General features: G+C 36.1%; 1 protein-coding gene across 3 annotated transcripts in view; it reads right to left on the bottom strand.

The window, feature by feature from the left end:
• The window catches only part of NAV3 (neuron navigator 3), a 558,397-nt gene that overhangs the window by 412,169 nt on the left and 124,259 nt on the right, over positions 1–21,969 (bottom strand). The gene's annotated exons all lie outside the window — the stretch shown is intronic.

A 21,969-nucleotide genomic window follows, 5' to 3' on the forward strand; every position in this document is an offset into this window, starting at 1 on the left:
GATGCCTTTATTTTAAGAAAATATATATATATTAAAAAAAAAAAGCTAACATATATATGCTATTTAAGATGTGCCAAGCACTATTTTAAATTACTTGCTTTCATCCTCACAACAATCCTATAAGATAGGTACTTTTATCCAAATCTAATTAATGAGAAAACTGAATACAGAGGCCAATTAACTTGCCTCAAATCAGACAGCTAGTTAGTGCTGGAGCCAGGATTTGAACCTTAATCAAGTTCCAGAACCCACAATCTTAACCACTCTTCTATTCTGCTTCTAATTATACTTTTTTCCAAGTAATGTATTGAGGTATGATTTACATCTAGAAAATGCATAAATTTTAAGTATAGAGCTCCATAAACTGGAAAATGTATATGCCTGTGTCACCACCACCCAAATCAAGATATGTGTATGTGTGCATGTGTGCACACATGCATTTACACACTTTTGGGTCTAGCTTCTGTCAATTATACTTTGGTTAATTTATTTAGAAAAGCTAATAAATTTTAGAAAAAGTGGAGGTGTCATTGGGAGGTAAGGATAACTGATATTTATTGAGCACTCACTAAGTGGCCATGTAACCACGGGACCAGTTTAAACTGACCCCATCTTATCAACAGAATGTTAAAGTTGCCTGGCAGGGGCACCCAGCCAAAACTGCAAGTCATGTAGCTGGAGCACGTGCATAGGAGAAAATTTTGACCTGAAATAACAACTGGAACCAAAGATTCTTCCCCTACAGAACCAAAGGACCAAGACATGACCAGAACTCGAAAGCCAGGCTCTATTCAGAAGTCAGGGGGCTGTTGTCTAGGAAGATCCAATGTTAAAGCCCCTTTCCACACCTTATCATAAGTGTTTAAAGTTCTCCAATCAAAACCTGCCCTGCCAGCACTTCCCTGTACCAGCTCATTCCCCCTAACCTCTTATATTTGCCCCAAACCCTGGATCAGGGAGACAGATGTGAGGGCCTTGCCTCCTGTCTCATTGCCAACCAACCTCGCAATAAAGCCTTTTCTTTTCTCAAAAGCTGGGGCCATAAGTATTGGCTTTTTACGTGCATTGGGCAGCAGATCCCCTTTTGCTTGGTAACAGTTACCATTGTACTAGGTGCTTTACATCTAACGCCTTCTACAACCCTCCCAACTACCCCATGAGGACGATTCTCCATTTTATAGATCAGGAACTGAAGTACAGAGAGGTTAAGAAGGAAGCAGCAAGACTTGGCATGTCCACTCTACTAACTGATCAATTAAAAAGGTAAAGAGGTAAAAAGAGATGACAAGACAGATGGATCTTAGGAGAGATTTTAAAAGCCCAAGAAAGAATACTGTAATTGCCAGTTTAAATTTGATTTGCCATCCAGAATCCAATTAGACCTGAAGTAGACTGCACATCATGAGAGATTCACTACAGAATAAACAAAAAAGAGCTAAAGTTAAAGATCTAGAGATCTGAGGAGGAAGAATGAGTTGAAGACAGGAAATATTCTTGAAGGATGCCCAAATTAAGAAGGATGTGGTGGGATGTCAAGGCAGGAGAACAGAGAAGAGCTAGCAAAGGAAAAGCTGCAAAATTGAAGAAAGGTAGTGAAATTGCCCATCACCAAAAGGGAACTAGGAAAACATAGGAAAGCATGTTTGACCCTCTCTAGAATATGGTCAGATTCAGTCACCAAATCAATGTGAAATACCAGGAATACTTACATCTTTAGAAAAACAATGGCTGTTAAATTCTTACATGACAGAGGGTGTACTAATTATTGAAGAGCCCAATGAACGGCTATGGGTTCTTCCCAGAAATTACATACATAATGCTCATCCTTTAATTTGTAACAGTTGCTAATATTCTATAGCTGTACCTACCCTCTGTAGATTTCATCATCAGGTCTGGCCTTGTTCCTTTGACTTTTGTTTTCCTAGATGGAATGCTCACCCTTCTTCCCTTCTGACTTTCCTTTAGTGGTTCTTACTCTTGGGTGTACAATCTCCTGGAGAGCTTTTAAAACAGTTTCAATGCCCACATTCCCTGTGAGAAGAAGGCATAAAAAGAAGGTCCTGGAATCCTTTTCAAAGTATACATCCTTTCTTCTCCACGTCTGTGATGTTAGGGCAGGGTAGAGTATTAGAATGTGGAGTTTGCAAATGAACCCTAGTGGATTCTGATATACTTCCCTCCTTTTTAAGAAACACTTTTCTATGCATTCCTTGAGTGAGCTCGATCCCTCTGAAGACCTCAAATACCATTTGTATACCAATGACTCTTAAGTCTTCATCTCCATTCTAGAACCCTCTCTTGCTCCAAACCCACATAACCACGTGACTAGTACATATTCCTACCCGTACTTCCAAAGAAACATCAAAGTCAAAAGATGCTTTTAAAAAAAGGTTCCCTCTGCTTCTCTCATCTGAGTGAATGGTATTACCACACACAGGATCATACTAAATTTCTCTTTTCCCCCAATATGTTTATTTTTCCACCATCTCCCAGAGTTAAAAGGAGGCTAAAGAAAATTTTAGGAGAAAAAAATAAAGTAGCCTAATTTTAGATTCAAATCACTTCTCACCTCAATATTACTGCACTACTTTTGAATTGGCCTTATTGACACAAGTCTTGTTCTCCTAAGATCCATCCTTCACAGCACTGCCCAAGAGAACTATGTGACCATTTTACCCTTTTACCTAAATCCATGCAATGGGTCCACTCACCTTTTAGGCAAAAACCAAGACTCTTATGGTAACCTACAATGCCCCCTAAGAGCCATGAGAATACACATTACATCTTGAAGTTAGGTTCTTTAGACCAGTAGGACATTGGTGGCCCCCAGTGAACCACAGGTTCCAGTGTTCACATTTTGGGTAGTCCTCTCGCCATGAATCTGTGTTTCACTTTAACTATAACCAGCTCCAAGCCTAAGTCTTTGTACCCTTGGAAGCCCTGAACTGACATATAGGTAGTCTATCTATCTGCCTCTGGAGGGACCAAATGGAGAGAAGAGGTCTTGAGATTACACAGAACAGAGAGAAGTCATGCTATCTCAGGGGCCCAGTGTATCCTAGCCTGCAGTCAATCTGCCAAATAAGTGCATCCACATTAGTTACTACCAGTAAGACCGGCAGAAGAACCACTCAGCTGAACCCAACCCAGATTTCAGAATCATGAGCAAATAAAAGGATTGTTTTTTGAAGATACTAAGTTTTGAGGTATTTATTATGCAGTAATAGAAAACTGAAACAGTTAGTTTCTGGCTCTGGGCAGGATTTTTGTATCTACTGCTCATATAGATGTGAGTATACATTGACCTTCGCTAGGATAAAATTAGTTTAATAGAACTTGACTATTTGGTAACACTGAACAAAAAGGTAATTTTTTTTAAGGAAATAGCTTCTAATCCCTATGATCTGAAAGATGTTTACCTGGATATATCATAGAGTGTAATAGTGATCAACTATGACAGATTTTTCTGAGTGGCTTTGCAAAATGTAATGAAGATACACTGCAAGAAGACATAAATTAGCTGAATTACTAACAGGCGTGGTAAGCGCATTTTAGAATCTGTCTTCGGGTAGCAGGTGGGAAGTGTAGACATCGGAAGGATGCAGGCATACTAATTAAATCTATGAATGGTGGTATTAAAAAATGTTCTATTGGGATTTTGATAACTCTTTTTAAAGATTTTGTTTTATTTTTAAGCTTAAGTAGTGGAAGGCACTCACTTATTGCATATGGCACTTCCTTTATGAAAAGTTGTGTTTGGAGTTGTAACAGCAGATTCAAATGATGGGTATTTTGTGCACCATGAAAAATCAAACATAAGGTAAAACCCTGAGTAAGGAAGTGGATTTTTATAATTTCTCAAAATCAGAAGACATATTTTTTTCTGATTAATGTTACAATAATATCTAATACAAAAAATTGAAAGAATATTGAACAATTTAAAGAAGAAAAATAATCACCATAAATATTAAGAAAGTCTTTAAACCAATCTAAGAAAAAGAATGGACTCCTGCTGGGGGCATCTTCTGCTTACAGGAGGGTTTAACACGTTTTCCCTCTTAGTTTTATTTCATTCAACATCAGCTGACCATTGTTGAGCTCCTACTGTGGACAGTGACCTGCACTCCCCTTGAGGTTATTTCATTTATTAATAATACTCTTTACACATACTCACTTGTATTGAAATTCAAATCCTATTTAAGAATAATTAAAGTGTCTATACTCAAAGGTAAATATCATTTTCTAGCACTCATTATTAAAATATTATAAACAAATGTTCATTGTACTCATTTTCAATCTGTACCTTATAAGACTTTAAAAGACCTTCTAAAATTATGGAAAAGTCAAATTTTGCATAATTTCCCATTTTTTCTTAAAAATATCTCCTCATTCTGTCATGTCTAAATATTTGCAATTATGTGAATAATATCACGTTCTTGATATCTGTGCAGATAAGGCTTATAATACCGTTCAAGTGCACATTCACAGTGTACTCACTGATGTTTGTATATCAATTTGCATATTATTAGCTTTTTCAGAAAGAAAATTGACTCAACTTCACCTTGTCCTTGGTTAAATGAGTTATATCTGACTCTTCTTGTAAAACATTAAGGCTATTAGGGGGGGAAAAAAACCCACTAGATTTTCAAAGGCAATGAAGGAGGTAACCTTGCTACTGCCCTTCAGTAGTAATTCTGTTGTTTTTGCTTCTTAATGTTTCCTTTACTTAAAGGAACTGGTCAAGGTTGACCCATTAGGCGGTCCTGCGGAGCAGAGAATATTTTTAATAGTAATTTGCTGGAGGCAATGGCTTTGGGTTGCGCAATATCCCTGGAACTGGCAGTTTGAAATCCCAGATAGGCTGACTCATCCCTTTCACACTTGGAGGGTAAAAAAAATAATAAGGCACATCTTACAATTTACTGCATGCAGATCTTTGAGGCCAGGTTGTAGATCATCTGCAAAATTATATCCAAATATGCAAATCTAAAACCTCAAACTCAGTTGCTAGGTCTCTGACTTCTATATGGGTCATAAACCAATGCTTCAAAACTCAGTTTCAGTCTACGCCAGGTATTACTCTCGTGTAGGTAGAGCTATCAGCAAGATTTCCCTTAAAGCTGATCATGTGGCCAGCATACACACAGCATCTGGGGAATAGGAAGAACAAAGGGACACGGCCTGTGATTTCAAGTTCACAGTCATCATGAAGATAAAAAAGAGTACGTAAATGAAAAAGACCACAGATACAACAGGAATTTAGAGAAAGGAGAACTGACTGGCTCATGGAAGACAGGATGTAAAAAAGGAGACTCTACCAAGTTGACAGACAGCTGGATTTTCTGCACCAGATTCTTTCTTTCATCCTTACAGCATCAGTGGACAAAGACATCTCAACCGTTATCCAAGCCAAATGGCCCCTTTTGAACTCTGGACACTACCTTCTCCCATTGAAGAGTTCCCCCACAATTCCATTTTTTTCCTCAGAATCTTCAAATTCATTTCTCTTTTCCGATTCTTTCCCTTGCATCTCTCCCATCTTAAACAAAGAAAATCTCTTGACCTGATTTTTTCCTCACTTAATCTCCTAGCTTCAAAAATGTCTAGTCTACACAAATTAAATTCATATCCTCACCTCTCATTTATTTATAAACTGAGAACAAGCTCTTAACCCAACTTCTTCAAAGAATCTAATCTAAGCCAAGTCAACAATGGCTTGCTAATTGCCAAATGGTTGAGTGGCTATTTAGTGAAATGTGAGCACTTTCTCCTTGAAACTCTACTCACTAATCTTAACTTTTATGAAACCAATATTTGTTGGTTTCCCTCAGAACTCAGCTCCTCTTCAATCTCCTCTGTGGTCTTTGTTTCTAGCTACCATTTAAATGACTTTTCCCCCAAAATTATAACCACATTCCTCTTCACCATTTAGTTTATATTTGTCAAGTGATCACAGATGATGTTCTGGAACTTTGCTGTATGTCCCTGAAATGGTTACAACCAAGTCCAATTTATACAGGTGAAACAAGGCCAAAATAAGTATCCCAGATCACAAAGAGTTGTATTTCTAGAATTGAACTTATATTTTCATTATTTCACAAATGCTCTCCTTCCTGGTATTCTCATAAAGGTGACTGGTGCTTCATCTACCTAGTTACCAAGCAGAAAACGAAGGAATTATACCCTTCTTTCCCTCTTCCAATCTTTCACCAAGTCTGATCATACATACTTCATTAACGGCTCTCCTATTTGTCCCCTCCTCTGTGTGCCTACTGGTACTTTTTGCCTCAATCGATGTCAGTCTCATAAACATTCTCATCGCTACACGCCCTCCTCAGACATTTCCAACAATCCTCTATAACGTCAGACGGCCCTTTCTGAAACAAACCCAACACATTATTTTCTCACTCAAAATCCTTCAACAGCTCCTGCTAGCTCTCAGGCTAAAGCCCAAAGATCTTCACTATGATAACAGGCTCTTCCTGAACCAGTTTCTCTGATGTCTCCCGTCTGACTTTCTCCACCAGTTCCCCACATGCGCCTTTGCATGCGCATCATACATCCTATGCTCCAGGCTGTCTTATTTACTTTCAGTTCCCCAAATACACTCTGCTCTTTCAACCTTGATGCCCTGTGCACTTGCGATTCCTCTGTCTACAATGTAATTACAGCTGACTCAGGATAATGACTAACCACACAGCAGGCTACGGGGTTCAAATATCAGCTCCTCCATTCACTAGCTTGGTGAACTTTTGCCAATTAAACTCTGTGTGTCTCATTTTCCATATTTGTGAAATAAGAATGAAAACAATTTTTACCTCATAGAGTTCTGGTGCGGATTTGATGAGACAATGCATGCGAAGCAATGAAAATAGGGCCAACAATAACCTCTCAGGAAATGTCAGCAATAATTACCAAACTTACATGTAATAAATGTCTACAGGAAGCAACAAATTCTATCTAGTTTGGAGAGTATTTCACAAAAATAATCAAGGAGCTCGGATGCAACCTCAGATGTTGAGGTCCTGTAGCTTGGTACCACTCAGCCATGGAGGCATCTTCAGAAGCAATGAAATCTCCCTCCATATAGGAATATTCTTTCTATGAGTCAAATTCTTCTCAAGTTCAGTTAATGCCCAACTTCCTTCCTAAATCTATCCTCATCTGTTCTGTATTCCACTTCAGCAACCTAATGCCATAGCCTGTCTCTGGAAATTCTCATCAACTGATACAGCCCCACTTCATCACTCCTGTACAGGGGCTACCGAGTAGACTACTGAGGTGCGGGCAGGGGGAGGAACTAGGAATCCTGATGAGGGAGAACAAAAATGTGCAACGATCCCAATCCTTTTCAGTGGACCTAATGCACACTTTACTCTCCTCCTCAATGCTAAATGCAGCAATAGTTCCTCACTTCTCTTTCTTCTGCCCCTTATAGCTTAATCCTAGCTACAATTGTGCTACATTTGCAGTTCCTACTTCCTCAAGCATCCATCCTCTAATTTTTAATTAATATAATATAAATATAAAGTTACATTCAAAATATGGCATGCAAACATTTTTTTCAAGTTAAATAATACTGGAAAGATTTTAGTAGGAACAGCAGTCCTCCATGTCAACATTGAGTCCAAGTCCTAAAAAGCAACTATTTTAGCTCTTTTAGCTCATTTTTCTAGAATTTATCTCAAGTGTACAAAGAATATCCATGCTATTTTCTATTATTATTTCAAAGTTCAACAATTTCTTGAATTCCTATATGGAAGACGAAGCTTCTTCTCTCTTCTCCTCCTCATTTTACTTCCTGTTGAACTTTCTCCAATCACAATTTGGATAGAAATAAATATTGTGTTTATGTTATAGTAACTAAGTAAATTTGTTTACTGCTGGGTCATGTATTACAGCATAAGAGCATTTTCTTATACGACTTTTTGTTTTTCTTGGAGTTACTTGCCTCTTTTAAAAAATTTCCATAGTTTTCTACAGTCCTGCCACTAATTCTTCTATAAAGCTCTATGGTAGAGCACACAGCATAGCTCATCATTTTAACTTTTTCTTTCCTCTAAAAGACCTTCCTCTGGAGCCCTCTCTCCTTCTCCAACAATCAGGACTGGTTGCTTTGTAGGCCTGGTATACAAACATCATCCTTTTCTTCAACTTAATTTTTCTGGGAATTACTCTTCTGTGTTGTATCTCCTCATTGCTGAATCTCATGCTCTCCTCATTCTTAATGTATTCTCTTAATTTGATAGACCACAAGTGATATGAGTGGTAAAATTTTGATGCCATGTATTTTCTGAAATACTTTTATTTTCTTTTTCTTTTGTTTTTAACCTTTATATTATTCAGAGATTAGCTGAATATCAAATTCTATGTTGGCAATCATTTTCCTTCTGAGTATTGCAGGCATTGTCCCATTTTCTTCTCGCTTCTAGTACTCCTTTTGAGAATATTCTTCTTCTTTGAATGCTACCTTCTGTATTGAAAGCTTTTAAGATTTTCTCTTTGTTCTGAGTGTTCAAAATCTCTTGATGAGCCTTTTTAAACAAAATCCATTATACCATCCAATTCAACAAGCACTTTAATTGGAAGCTCAATAATGCAGGCCTGTTTTCTCTTCTTGCATTATTTCGCTCCTAATTTTTTCACTTCGATTTTCTCTATTCCATCTTATTGGAAGTCCTGATCATACGATTTTATTTTATTCGCTGTGATATCCCCAGTACGTAGGACAATACATGGCACATAATGGAGCTCAACAGAAATTGACTGAATATATTAATCAGGATACTAGACTTCTAGGTTTACTTTCCTTGTCTTTTCTTTCTTATTATGATTCTCCTATGTCTTTTCAAGAGGTTTCTAAGTGTCTTCCTCACTTTTAACATCAAACTTTACATTATTATGTTTAAATCTGGAATTATATATTTTCATTTCTAAAAATCTTATTTGTTCACTAAATGTTCTTTTTTTAATCTCATCCTATTCTTCTTTCACGTATCCTCTATTTTTTCTCTGAACTTATCAATTATTGCTCTTTTTTTAAGTTGTCTTTTGCTATGTGTATTGCAATGTTTTCATTTCTTCTGAGCTATTTTTCCTGATTTTTTCCCATGGCTTTTGTCTCACATTAAAGGAATTTCTCAAATGCCCTGGATTCTTGGCAGTCTGTGTGTTAAAGTGAGGCATGTAAGGAGACTGGAAGGTCTGTGTGAGTGGGCAGAGTTGATTGGCTCATGGGTCTGAGAGTAGAGTGACTGGATAGAGCCCGCGTGTTCTCAACAGGGAAGATTCAAATGTCAATATCTAGAAATCTCTTCTATTCCCCTCCCTTCTTTCTTGAGAAAGGAATCTATCATTTTCTTCTCTAGGGAGCTAAAAGCTTGGATGCAGCCTCCTGGAGAAAGGATTTTGTGGTTTTTCTATGTAGTATCTACATCTTCAATTAATTATCTTGTTTTGAGGCCCTCCATGGTGTTTGATATCTTGAAGTTTATAATATTTCTAGTTCAATTTCACCAGTGAGCAAACCTCCTATCTTATTTCAGGATTGAGAAGGAATTGTTACATGTCTGTGGAGGGAATCAGAGAGACTAATGCTCCTTCAGAATTTCAGCTTCCATTCCCCTGTTCAGTGATTCTTGTCATCTCCAATTCCTGGGCCATTCCAGATTCCTAAGGTAAAGTATGTGTCTCACTGGCTCTTCCTTCTTCGGGTAGGTACAGTTCAGCTTTCTGTACTCTGTTCATCATTTTTCCTTTGCATTTCACTTTCCGACAAGCCACAGACCTTATCCATATCTTCGCCCATCCTTTTTCTTGTAGGTTCTTATTCTTTGCTAACATTTCAGTGGGGTCTGAGAGTCAGTAAAAATAAACACATGAACTCAATCCTCCATGTTTAAGTGGAAGACTCCCTTCACTCTTCAATTATGAAATCAGGCTTATATCCTTTTCTTGCCACTAAAATTGCTTTAGCAAGGATCAATAATGACATTTTTAGACCAACATGCTGATGATTGCCAAACACATATATATCAAGCCTAGGCCTCTCTTCATGTCAATATATGCAAATGTGTTCTGGACATCATTCACAAAATTGGACTCACTGTTTCCTCTACCACCCTCAAGCTATTGCTTGCTACCTTAAATGGTACCACCATCCAACTTACTACTCAAGCTAGAGACCTGGGTATTTCCTCCCTCTCCTTCATCCTTCTCATCTAGTAAAAAAAAAAAGTCAATAGGTATGACTGAATTAATGTGTTTTATATAATTGTCCTCCCTCTAGCCTCAGTGCTAATGCTTTAGTCTACTTTTTCATCAATATTTACCCGGGTTGCAGAAATAGTTCAACTACATTCTTTCTGTCTCCAGTCTTGCACTTTTCACATTGTTGCAAGTGTGAGCTTTCTTAAACACAAATCTACCCATGATATTGGCTGTTAAATAGTAATAAAACACTTTTGATCAAAAGCCATAGTAACCAACTCAAATAACCTTGGGCATTTTTTGTTTCACATGACAAAATTGCTGAAAAGCGATTCTTGCCCTCATAGGACTGGAATGAGTCAGAGATCGGAATACCTTGGAAAGACTCACTGGATCACTTTTCTTCTTCTCTCGATGTGTTAGGTTTATGAACTACACTGACTATGTCCATGAGGCTGGAATCACAGCCACATGCAATCTGGAGTGCACATTCCACCAGTTTTGCTACTAGATGATCAGGGATTTGTACTCCTTTGTTACCAATTATTAAAATCAGATACTGATCAAGCCAGCTTGGGATCCTTGCCCACTGTGATTGCCAGTGGGAATGGAGATGACTGACAGCCCTCATTAGAATAAAGAGGGGAGCAGTTTCCCCCAAAAAGAGTAATTAGAAGAGTGCTACCCAAGAGCAGCTGTCCACAATGTAATAGAGACTTCCTGGACTTGAGTTCCAGTACAACTCCCTAGCTGTACAAGCAGGGCAAGTCACTTACCTTCTCAGTGGCTTAGTTGTCTAAGATATAAAATGAGAGTAATGACAGTAATTATTTTATAGACTTGTTGATTTAATAAATGTGAAATCCTTAGAACACTTTCAGCTCTACAGTTAAATACTAAATAAATATTAGTCATGTAAAATAAATCATGTCACCATGACAAAGCCCAATGCAATCTGGCCCCTGCTTAATATTTCAGCATTATTTTTATCTCACTCTTCATACTGGCACTTCCAAATTATGCTGTACAATACACATCTCCATGCTTGCCCTAGCTCATCCTGCTGTCTCTCATTGGAATGCCCTTACCTAATTTTCTCTGCCTATTTGCCATGTAAGCCTACACCCTCAACAAGGTAATGTTATTTCTAAAAGATACAAAAATAGTCAAAGATTTATGCAAAAAATATTTCAATTGATCCTCTTAAGAGCTGAAATAGGAAACAAGACCATTTCTTCCCCCTCTTTACTTCAGTTTCATGTTTACTGTTGCCTTCTATAGACTGAAGACTCCCACGGATATAGCTCCAGCACAGACTAAACTCTCAGACCTTGAATAAATTATTAAACTCCCCACTTGAACCACCATGTTTATGACTCAGAGACCTCTCCAACTCAATACATCCAAGGCTGAACCCCGTCTTTCTACTACAACTACTTTCTCTGCCTATACTTGTTCTAGCAAATGGAATCAACCTTCCAGTGGCTCCTGCCACCCTCACTATCCAGTCCATCAACAAACTTATGGACATTTCTCAACAGAGTCCTCCTCCCACATGTCCACTTCTCTTCCCTTCATTCATGATTACTGCTGTGGCCAGAGGGATCATTTTGAATGAAACCTTATTGTGTTTCTTCTTGATTAGAAGTCTTCAATGGCTTTCCTTTGTCTTTAACATGAAGTCCAATATTCTTATCCTGGCATATGAAGTCTTGCATGATCTGGACTCAGCCCTCTTTACCTCAGGCCATTCTCCTCACCAAACACCTGCCAGTTGGTCTGACTTCTTTGGATTCTTCCAATGGACCAAGCAGCTTCCTAACTTGTGGTCTTTACCGCTTCTCTTCTTTTTGCCTCAAGCACCTCTCCCCAGTTCCTGAAGTGTATAAATCTACCCATCCTTCCAGTCCCAGCTTAACGTCACTTTATCAGGGAAATCACGTCAACTCTCTACACTAAGAATGTTCTTCCCATTTTCACAGCATCATTTTCTTGATGTTTATGCCCAAGTCAGAATTTTAATTAATTAATTCTTTGATTAATTCCTTACTTTCCTTTCTTCTCCGTTTTCCTGTAAGTCCCCCAAAGGCAGAGGCTTTGTCTTGTTTATGACGAAAGCCCCATTTCTTTGCTGAATACCTCTCTCATAATCGGTACACATTAAATATTTTTTAAATAAGTGAAATAGCCATAATTAGATGAGTAGGTAAGCAAATTATAGCAAATTCTTTCAAAATAGTATTCTGTGGCTGTGAAAAGAAATACACTAAAAAGTGTTGACATGAGAAAATGCAAAATCACAACTACAGGTGAAAAATGCTAAATACAAATTGTATACGTAGTATTTCAATGCTGTAAAAATGCACAGAAGATGGATGTGGTAGGTAGAAAAATGACCTCCTCCCCAAAGATGTCTATATTCTAATCCCTGGAACCCGTGAATATATTACATGGGAAGGAGGAATTAAGGTTGCTAATCTGTTGACCTTAAAATAAGGAGATTGTTCTGGATTATTTGGTTGGGCCCAATGTAATCCCAAGGGTTCTTTAAATATGGTCGATGAAGTAGAAGAGTCAGAGTCAGAGTGAAGCAGGATGGGACTGACTGCACCAGCCACTGTCGGCTTTGAAGACAGAAGAGAAAAGCAAGCCAGAGAAAGTGGGTGGCCTCTAGAAGCTGAAAAAGGCAAGGAAATGAATCCTCCCCAGGGCCTCCAGAAAGAATGCAGCCTTACATTCTTAATTTTATCCCAGTGAGACCCATTTTGGACTTCTGACGTCCGGAACTGTAAGGTGAACTATTTGGGGGTTTTAAGCTATCAGTTTGTGGTAATGTGTTACAGCAGCAATGGGAAACTAATACAATAGGATACATGAGTATAGGAGAGTTTACATGTTTCATGTTTTTTTTTTCTTTTCAAATTTTTATGGTTTGGCAGGCAGGCTCTCTGCAACTTCTACTTTCTCTGCCTTTAGCTCTATTTTACCAGTATAGTTTGCTTAAGATGGCCATATTTCTACTGAACACATGAAATTAAAAAAAAAAAAAATCTGGAGAAACTATCTGGCTCACAAATGCAAGCATTTTTTTCCCTCAAGATGTGTTAAATGACAATGTAGATGGCAAATATCTGGAGAAATTTCAAATTTTTTCTTGCTAAAATGATGAATGAATAAATTTTCATCAGTTACATTAATATTACAAAAGGACTTTAGAAAATGTCTATATATTTTGATGACTTTTAGCATTGAAAGACAGGAATAGTTCACAGGATAATATTATTATCCTTTCACTATTTTATCCTCTTCTTATGCCTTTATAGCAGTAATAAAAATAAGCACTGGATTTTGGAATAGGGGAAGCATGTTGTAGTCCCTGAATGTGAAAGAAAAGGGAAATCCTCAGTGGGAGATTTTTTAATACCAGCATCTCCTTGATGCTTAAACTATCTTGAAATAAACTATCTGAATAAAATACACATGGACACCTGACAATATTTTATATTTAGGAAAATTTGAGGACAGCGAAGTCTTTAAGGTTAGTGAATTTACCTACAAGATTAGAAAATGTACTCTAGAATTATGCATTCAACAATATCATTCTCAGTTCTATCATATTTTAAAAGGAGTGTAAATTGAACTTTGAAAGGTCTGAAATTTACATTAGCATAGAACATACACTTTCTTTACAAAATTACTTAAGGAAATTTTCAAGCAGAAGCATAAAAAATTTATCTTCAATTACATGAATATTATGTTCTCAAATAATTCATACAATTTTTTTTCCTAAAGCCTTTTCTAGTTATTTCCTGGTAAATAAACAGATTAAAATTCTGCTTTTGTTTTTGCACATGGCCAAATCCCTGAAACTTCATAGATATGACATTGAAACCATATGAAAACCCGTCACTGAGGGGAGGAAATTATATAGAGGGAGAAGACACCACCAAGAGCAAATGGAAAAAACTAGTGTGAAACACTCATAGGAGTTGGTTTTATTTCCCTCTAGCACCTTCTGGTGGCAAACACAGTATAGTGCTAAATCCTATGGCACTGACAATAAGAATTTACTGCAAACATTCTTTCACACTTGAGGTGTTCGTTACTCAACATCTCGATTACTCCCAAAGCAACCTAAATATATTTTTAATTTTTTCTGTAGTTCCAGTTATGCATTCATAATATGAGCATATCAGAAAAGATAATTTTTAAGTTCCCTTCCAGAATTGAACATCTTTGAATTATTTATTTATAGGCGCTGTGAGTTTTTTCAATTTCCGCTCTCAGAAGAAAAAAATAGACAAGGTAGGATCAGCTGACAGGACGGTAGACAAATACACAAATGCCTACATATGTAGTCTCAGCACGGATTATATATGAAAGAAGCAATTTTAAAAGAAATGTGCCATATTTTTCCTCATTAGATTGCTAATGTGGTATTATTTAGTATAAGTAATATCTAACATTTCTTGAGACCTTACATGTATACCTGAAATAATGTTAAAATATGTTATATACATGATCTCATTTGGTTACACAATAAGCAAATGAGATGGGTGTTATTGTCCTCATTTAATGGATATAGAAAAGTAATAATTTATTTGGCACATTTTAAAATAATATATAGAAAAACTTTAGAGACAAAGACTCAAATGTACTTTAATACTCAAACAATAAATTAATGAATGGATGAATTCATTACCTAAAATCACAAACATATCAAGGACCAAATATTGGGAATTTAACATGAAAAAGGCTTATCAGTATATTGAAGGTATTCAAGTCTGAGTTGAAGAAGGTAGAAATGAAACAGAATATCACGAGAACTGTTATAACAGAGAGATAGATACAAAGTATCAGAATTGCCAAGAATAAAAGCCCCTAAATCTGTATGAAGACAGATAAAGGGCATCAGCTGGCTAGTGATCTGGATATGGTCATTAATCCTCTATTTCTCTGATCATTAAGCAACCAAGGAATTATAATTTGGCTTTGCACCTGGATTTCCTGCAGGGAGAAGATGCATGAGCCAGAAGATTCAAGCCCTTCACAGCATCTGTCATAATTTGAAATTTGAAATTTATTTACACTAAATGGGCAGAGATCACCTCTATTTTGTTTATCGTTGACTTGCCAACAGCCAACAGAATGCTGGGCACATAGCATGACTTGCTAAATGGCCTAAGCAGTCTATCAGCCTCCTGAAGGAAAAACCCCTCATCATAATCCCTCAGTACATTATCCTATACATCCAAACATTTTCAATACTTTTCAATAGCATTAAGTAACAATTAACTGGCACAATTCTGCAAAAGAGAAAGGTTAAGGCATACAGCGATATATCCCTCAGTTGACTTTATTGATAGACGCTTCAATGAGAGGCAGGCCTGGGTCAAGCAAAGGAACTGAGAGAACATGTTTTGGTCTATTACACAGTTTCCCAAGAGGGCAGAGACCTTGTCACTGTCATTTCTGCATCCTGGTACCGTGCTAAGTGCTTGGCATATAGTAGACAGACAATCAAATACTTGTTGAAAAATGGAGAACAATACATATACAAAACTGTGACTATATTTTACAGAGTTAATCACAAATTAGAAAAATATTGAGTAAGAATCTGAAAGGCAGAAAAATTATTTAAAATCACTACAACGATCACACAAAAGCTACAGTCATGCCCTTGTATAAGTCATATGCAGAAACAAACCGTACACATTGATCTGGACCTAGCCTCATTGAGGCTGATGCCAAGTACGCATAGCAAAGAAGGAGAAAAAGAGCAAGTGTTTTCAAGTGGGAGAGCTCAACTTCATGAGTAAGGTTCTGGCTAGAAAATTGCTATCCCTGTAAACACTGCATAATTTCCAAGGAACATGACAAAAATCTCTATCAATAATGCCATAAGATAAACATTTGGCTTAATTCAAGAATAGTTCAGATCATTCTTTGATTTAAACCATTTCCCCATATAAACAAAGCATGGAAACCAGCCTGGATGCCTTCAAAAGATTCTAAAGAACTCAACAACCCATATAACAACATTATTTAACAAAATTTCTCCCAGACTATAGCAGAATATTTTTAATTTTTTTCCGTTACTGCAATTTATATGTAATATGAATACTGCATTTTTTTTTTTTAAAAGATCTCATAGCCCTTTAGTAATCAAAAGTTATCGCTAAGCAGCATTACCAGCATAATGCTTTGTACAAGCAAAGGTTTAAACATCAAAAAGCTGAAAGCTATCACATACTATTTCAACATTTTTATACTACCCAGTGCTTCAACATATAAATACATGGCATGGAATCTTCTTGAAAGGATGCAAGTATATTAATTATAGGAAGTCTTGAATCGCCTTTTTTCTGAGCAAATGATGTTTGCAATTCCTATCAAAGGAAATTTGTAAGTCACAGCCCAGTACACAGTGTAGAAAAATACTATCAAACACAACTGAAATAATTTTCATGTTTTTCCTTGTCTATAGAAATCCCACTCTTACAAGAAAACAAGAGGATAAACAAAAATGTGCATCATATTGAAAGGGTTGTTGTGGCCTTCATTGCCGGTTTTTTCAATACAAACATTTGTCCTGCAGAAAATTGAGGTTGGTTTCCTCACAGAGCACACGGTTCATGGCAATTGTTGGCACAGTGTAAAATCACAACTCTTCCAGGTGTGCTATTCTTGAATTTCTTTCCCACAGAAAACCTAAGTGGTGTAGTAGTTTCCAGGCCTACTATCCTGAATCAGAAGAGCCTGTGAAGAGATTTTCCTTTAATTAACAGATGTTGAAATTTTAAATAAAGGAAAAGGTTTTTTACCTCCCACAAATCAGATAATGGTCGTGAACTGCTTTGCATTCCTTGAGAAAATATGCTATGTAAGTGCTACATTCCTACAGAGCATTTTCCAAAAATGGCTGTTCAGAGGCTGATACGGCTTTCAGCATTTCAGATCTTGAATGTAATGGCTTAATTATTTCAATATAAAAGATAAATAATGAAAATTACTAGTTTAGAAAAGATAAATAACTAAAAGCTACTCTCTTTACTTTTGATTCAATGCTTCATGTTTTTATATTTGTGTTTCTTACAACTAGGACTAACTGAAGTGTAAAATATCTACCTAAGTTGTTGAATTTTAGTATTTAACATATCTGAAATTGATATGGATACAGGAATCTATATATGAGGGAATTAAGCTAAATATAAAGAGGAGATACGACAATTTATTAATTACTCAGAATTGCAGCAGTCTTGAATTTCTTTGCTATGCTAACACTCAGCGAAAAGCAGTAACTGTCAAAATGAGCCAATTGTATGAATTAGGTTGGAAAAAAAATCCACATCTTCAGGATATATCCTGTAGTCATTACACACAATAAATAAGATTAGTTTAGTATTTTACACCCTTATAATGCACTTACAAAGGTACTGATCAATATTTGACTAATATCCAAATTTTACAAATGAAGGAATAGAGTTTCAGAGATGTTAAATAACTGGTCCTACTTCCTCAGCTTATAGTGGATCCATTGAGTCTGGATGCAGACCACGATCCTTTCACTCTATTACCAAAAAAAAAAAAAAAAAAGGGATGAAAAAAACAAACTTCTCAAATCAGACTCAGCCCACACGGCTGAGCTTACACAAATACAGAACACTAGAATACTATAACAGTGATGCAGAAATCATTTTTAACTCTGGCATAGAAGTTAAAAGACAAAAGTATAAAAAATAACTACGATAATAAAATTATGTTAATGGATATACAATATATAAAGATGTAATTTCTGACATCAATAACATAAGTGTAGGTGGGGGAGAGAAATAAAAGAAGAGTTTTCGTATACGACCGAAGTTAAGTTGTTACAAGCCTTAAAAGATTGTTATAACTACAAGATTTTTTATGTAAGCCCCATGGTTACCACAGAGAAAATATCTATAGAGGATAGACAAAAGAAAAATAGAATAGAATCAAAGTATATAATGTCAAAAAAATCAATAAATCTGGGGCCAGCCCAGTGGCACAAGCCGTTGGGTGTGCGCGCTCCGCTTTGCCGGCCTGGGGTTCGCGGGTTCAGACCCCAGGCGCGCACTGACGCACCGCTTGGTAAGCCATGCTGTGGCGGCGGTCCCATATAAAGTAGAGGAAGATGGGCATGGATGTTAGCTCAGGGCCACTCCTCCTCAAGAGAAAAAGGGGAGGATTGGCATCAGATGTTAGCTCAGGGCTAGTCCTCCACACAAACACGTACACACAAAAATCAATAAATCACAAAGGAAGACACCAAGAAAGAAAAAACTTTCTACAAGAACTACAAGACAGAAAACAGTTAACAAAATGGCAACAGCAAATCCATACCTATCAATAATTACTTTAAACATAATGGATTAAATTTCCCAATCAAAAGGCATAGAATGGCTGAATGGATTCAAAACAAAACAGCAAGATCCAATTATTTGCTGTCTACGAGAGACCTGCTTTAGATGTAAAGACACACATAGGTTAAAAGTGAAAGAATGGAAAAAGACAGTCCATACAAATGGTAACCAAAAGAGAGGAGGAGTCGCCTACTTACATTAGGCAAAATAGACTTTAAATTTAAAAAAAGTCACAAGACAAAGAAGGACATTATAAAATGACAAGAATCAACTCATGAGAAAGATATAACAATTGTAAATACATATGAACCCAGCATCAGAGCACCCATATGAATGAAGCAAAGATTTACAGAACTGAGGGGAGAAATAGACAGTAACACAATAATAGTAGGAGATTGCAATACTCCACTTTCAATAATAAATAGAACGTTCAGACAGAAGATCAATAAGGAAACAGAGGAATTGAACCACACTATAGACCAAACAGATCTCACAGACATATACAGAACATTCCATCCAACAGCAGCAGAATACACATTCTTCTCAAGTGCACACAAAAAATTCTCCAGGATAAATCTCGTTAGGTCACAAAACAAGTCTTAACAAATTTAAGAAGATTGAAATCATACTAAGTACCTTTTCTGACCACAATGGAATGAAACTAGAAATCAATTACAAAACGAAAACTGGAAAATTCACAAATTTGTGGAAATTAAATAACGTACACTTAAACAACCAATGGGTTAAAAAAGAAATCAAGAGGGAAATTATAAAATATCTTGAGACAAATGAAAATGAAATGAAAACACAAAATACCAAAACTTATGGAATGCAGCAAAAAAAATCACAAAGAGGATAGTTTACAGTGGTAAATGCCGACATTAAAAAAGCAGAGAGATCTCAAACAACCTAATTTTATAAGGAACTAGAAAAAGAAGAACACTCTAAGCCCAAAGTTAGCAGAAGAAATTATAGATAGATAATATAGATATATAAATAACATATATAATATAGATAATATATAATACCTAATATAGATATATAGATAATATAATATCTATAATAATATTAGAGCAGAAATAATCAAGACAGAGAATAGAAGAAAACAACAAAACTATGAGTTAGTTTTTTGAAAAGATCAACAAAATTTGACTAATCTTTACCTAGACTAACTGGACAAAAAGGGAGAAGACTGAAATAAACAAAATCATAAATGAATAAGGAGATATTATAACTGATGCCACAGAAATAAAAAGGATTACAAGAGACTACTTTGAACAAATATATGCCAAAAAATTGGATAACCTAGAAGAAATGAATACGTTTCTAAAACATACAACCTATGAAGACTAAATCATAAAGAAAGGAACAATCTGAACTGACCTATTATTAGTAAGGAGATTGAATCAGTAATCAAAAACTTCTCATCAAAGAAAAATCCAGCACCAAATGGGTTCACTGATGAATTCCACCAAACATTGAAGGAAGAATTAATGCCAATTATTCTCAGACTCTTCCAAAAAATTGAAAGGAGCGAACACTTCCAAACTCATTTTACGAGGACCGAATTACCCTGATACCAAAGCCAGAGACTCTAAAAGAAAAGAAAACTACAGGCCAATATTCCTGATGAATATACATGCAGAAATCCTCAAAAAAACACTAGCAAACCAAATTCAACAGCACATTAAAAGGATCATACACCATGACCAAGCGCAATTTATCCCTGGGAGTCAAGGATGGTTCAACATATGGAAATCAATCAATGTAATAAACCACATTAATAGAACAAAGGATAAAAATTACATGATCATCTCAATAGATACAGAAAAAGCCTTGGACAAAATTCAACACCCTTTCATGATAAAAACACTCAACAAACTAGGACTAGAAAGAAATTACTTCAACATAATAGAGGCCATATATGAAGAAGCCCACAGCTAATATACTTAATGGTGAAAAACTGAGAGCTTTTCTGCTAAGATCAGGAACAAGGCAAGTATGCTCACTCTCACCACTTCTATTCAACATAGTACTGGAAGTCCTAGCCAGAATAATTAGACAAGAAAAAGAAATAAATGTCATCCAAATTAGAAAGGAAGAAGTCAAATTATCCATTTGCAAATTACATGAAATTATATGTAGAAAACTGTAAAGATTCCACACACACAAAAAACTTGCATAACTAAAAAATAAATTCAGTTAAGTTGCAAGATATATAATCAACATACACAAATCAGTTCCACATTTATACTTTAACAACAAACAATCCAAAAATTAAATTAAGAAAACAATCTCACTTACAGTAGCATCAAAAAGAATAACATACTTAGAAATAAACTTCACCAAGGAGGCAAAAGACTTATACACTGAAAACTACAAAACATTGATGAAAGAAATTAAAGAAGACACAAATAAATAAAAAGACATTCCCTGTTCATGGATTGGAAGGCTTAATATTGTTAAAATGTTCATACTACCCAAAGTGATCTACAGAATCAATGCAATCCCTATTACACCCTAATGGCATGTTTTGCAGAAAAAGAAAAAAATTCCTAAAATTAATATGAAACCACAAAGGACTCTGAATACGCAAAACAAACAGAAGAACAAAGCTGGAGCCCTCATACGTCCTGACTTCAAAACATATTGCAAAGCTACAGCAATCAAAAGAGTGCAGTACTGGCATAAAGACAGACATATAGACCAAGGCAACAGAACAGAGAGCCCAGAAATATACCCACGCATATTTGGTCAAATGATCTCTGACAAGGGTGCCAAGAGTACATAATGGAGAAGGGATAGTCTCTTCAACAAATGGTCATAGGAAAACTAGATATTCACATGCAACAGAATCTTATACCTTATACTTTATCTTATACCGTACACAAAAATCAACTCAAAATGAATTAATGACTTAAATCTAAGATCTGAAACTAAAAAACTCCTAGAAGAAAATATTGAAGTAAAGCTTCATAACATTGGTCTGAAAATAACATTGTGATGATTTCTTGGATGTGACACCAAAAGCACAAGCAACTAAAGCAAAAATAGACAAGTGGGACTACATTAAACTAAAACGCTTCTACACAGAAAACTCAACAGAGTATAAAAGCAACCTACGGAATGGGAGAATATATTTGCAAACCATATATCTGCTAATTGGCTTTAATATCCAAAATATATATGGAATACCTACAACTCAGTAGCAAATAAACAAATAGCCCTATTAAAAAATGGGCAAAGGACTTGAAGAGATATTTCTCCAAAGAAGACATACAAATGGCCAACATGTATTTGAAAAGATGCTCCAAATCATTAATCATCAGGGAAACACAAATCAAAATCACAATAAGATATCACTTCATACCTG

The sequence above is a fragment of the Diceros bicornis genome, chromosome 25 (genome assembly GCF_020826845.1).
Source record: "Diceros bicornis minor isolate mBicDic1 chromosome 25, mDicBic1.mat.cur, whole genome shotgun sequence".
Lineage (NCBI taxonomy): Eukaryota > Metazoa > Chordata > Mammalia > Perissodactyla > Rhinocerotidae > Diceros > Diceros bicornis.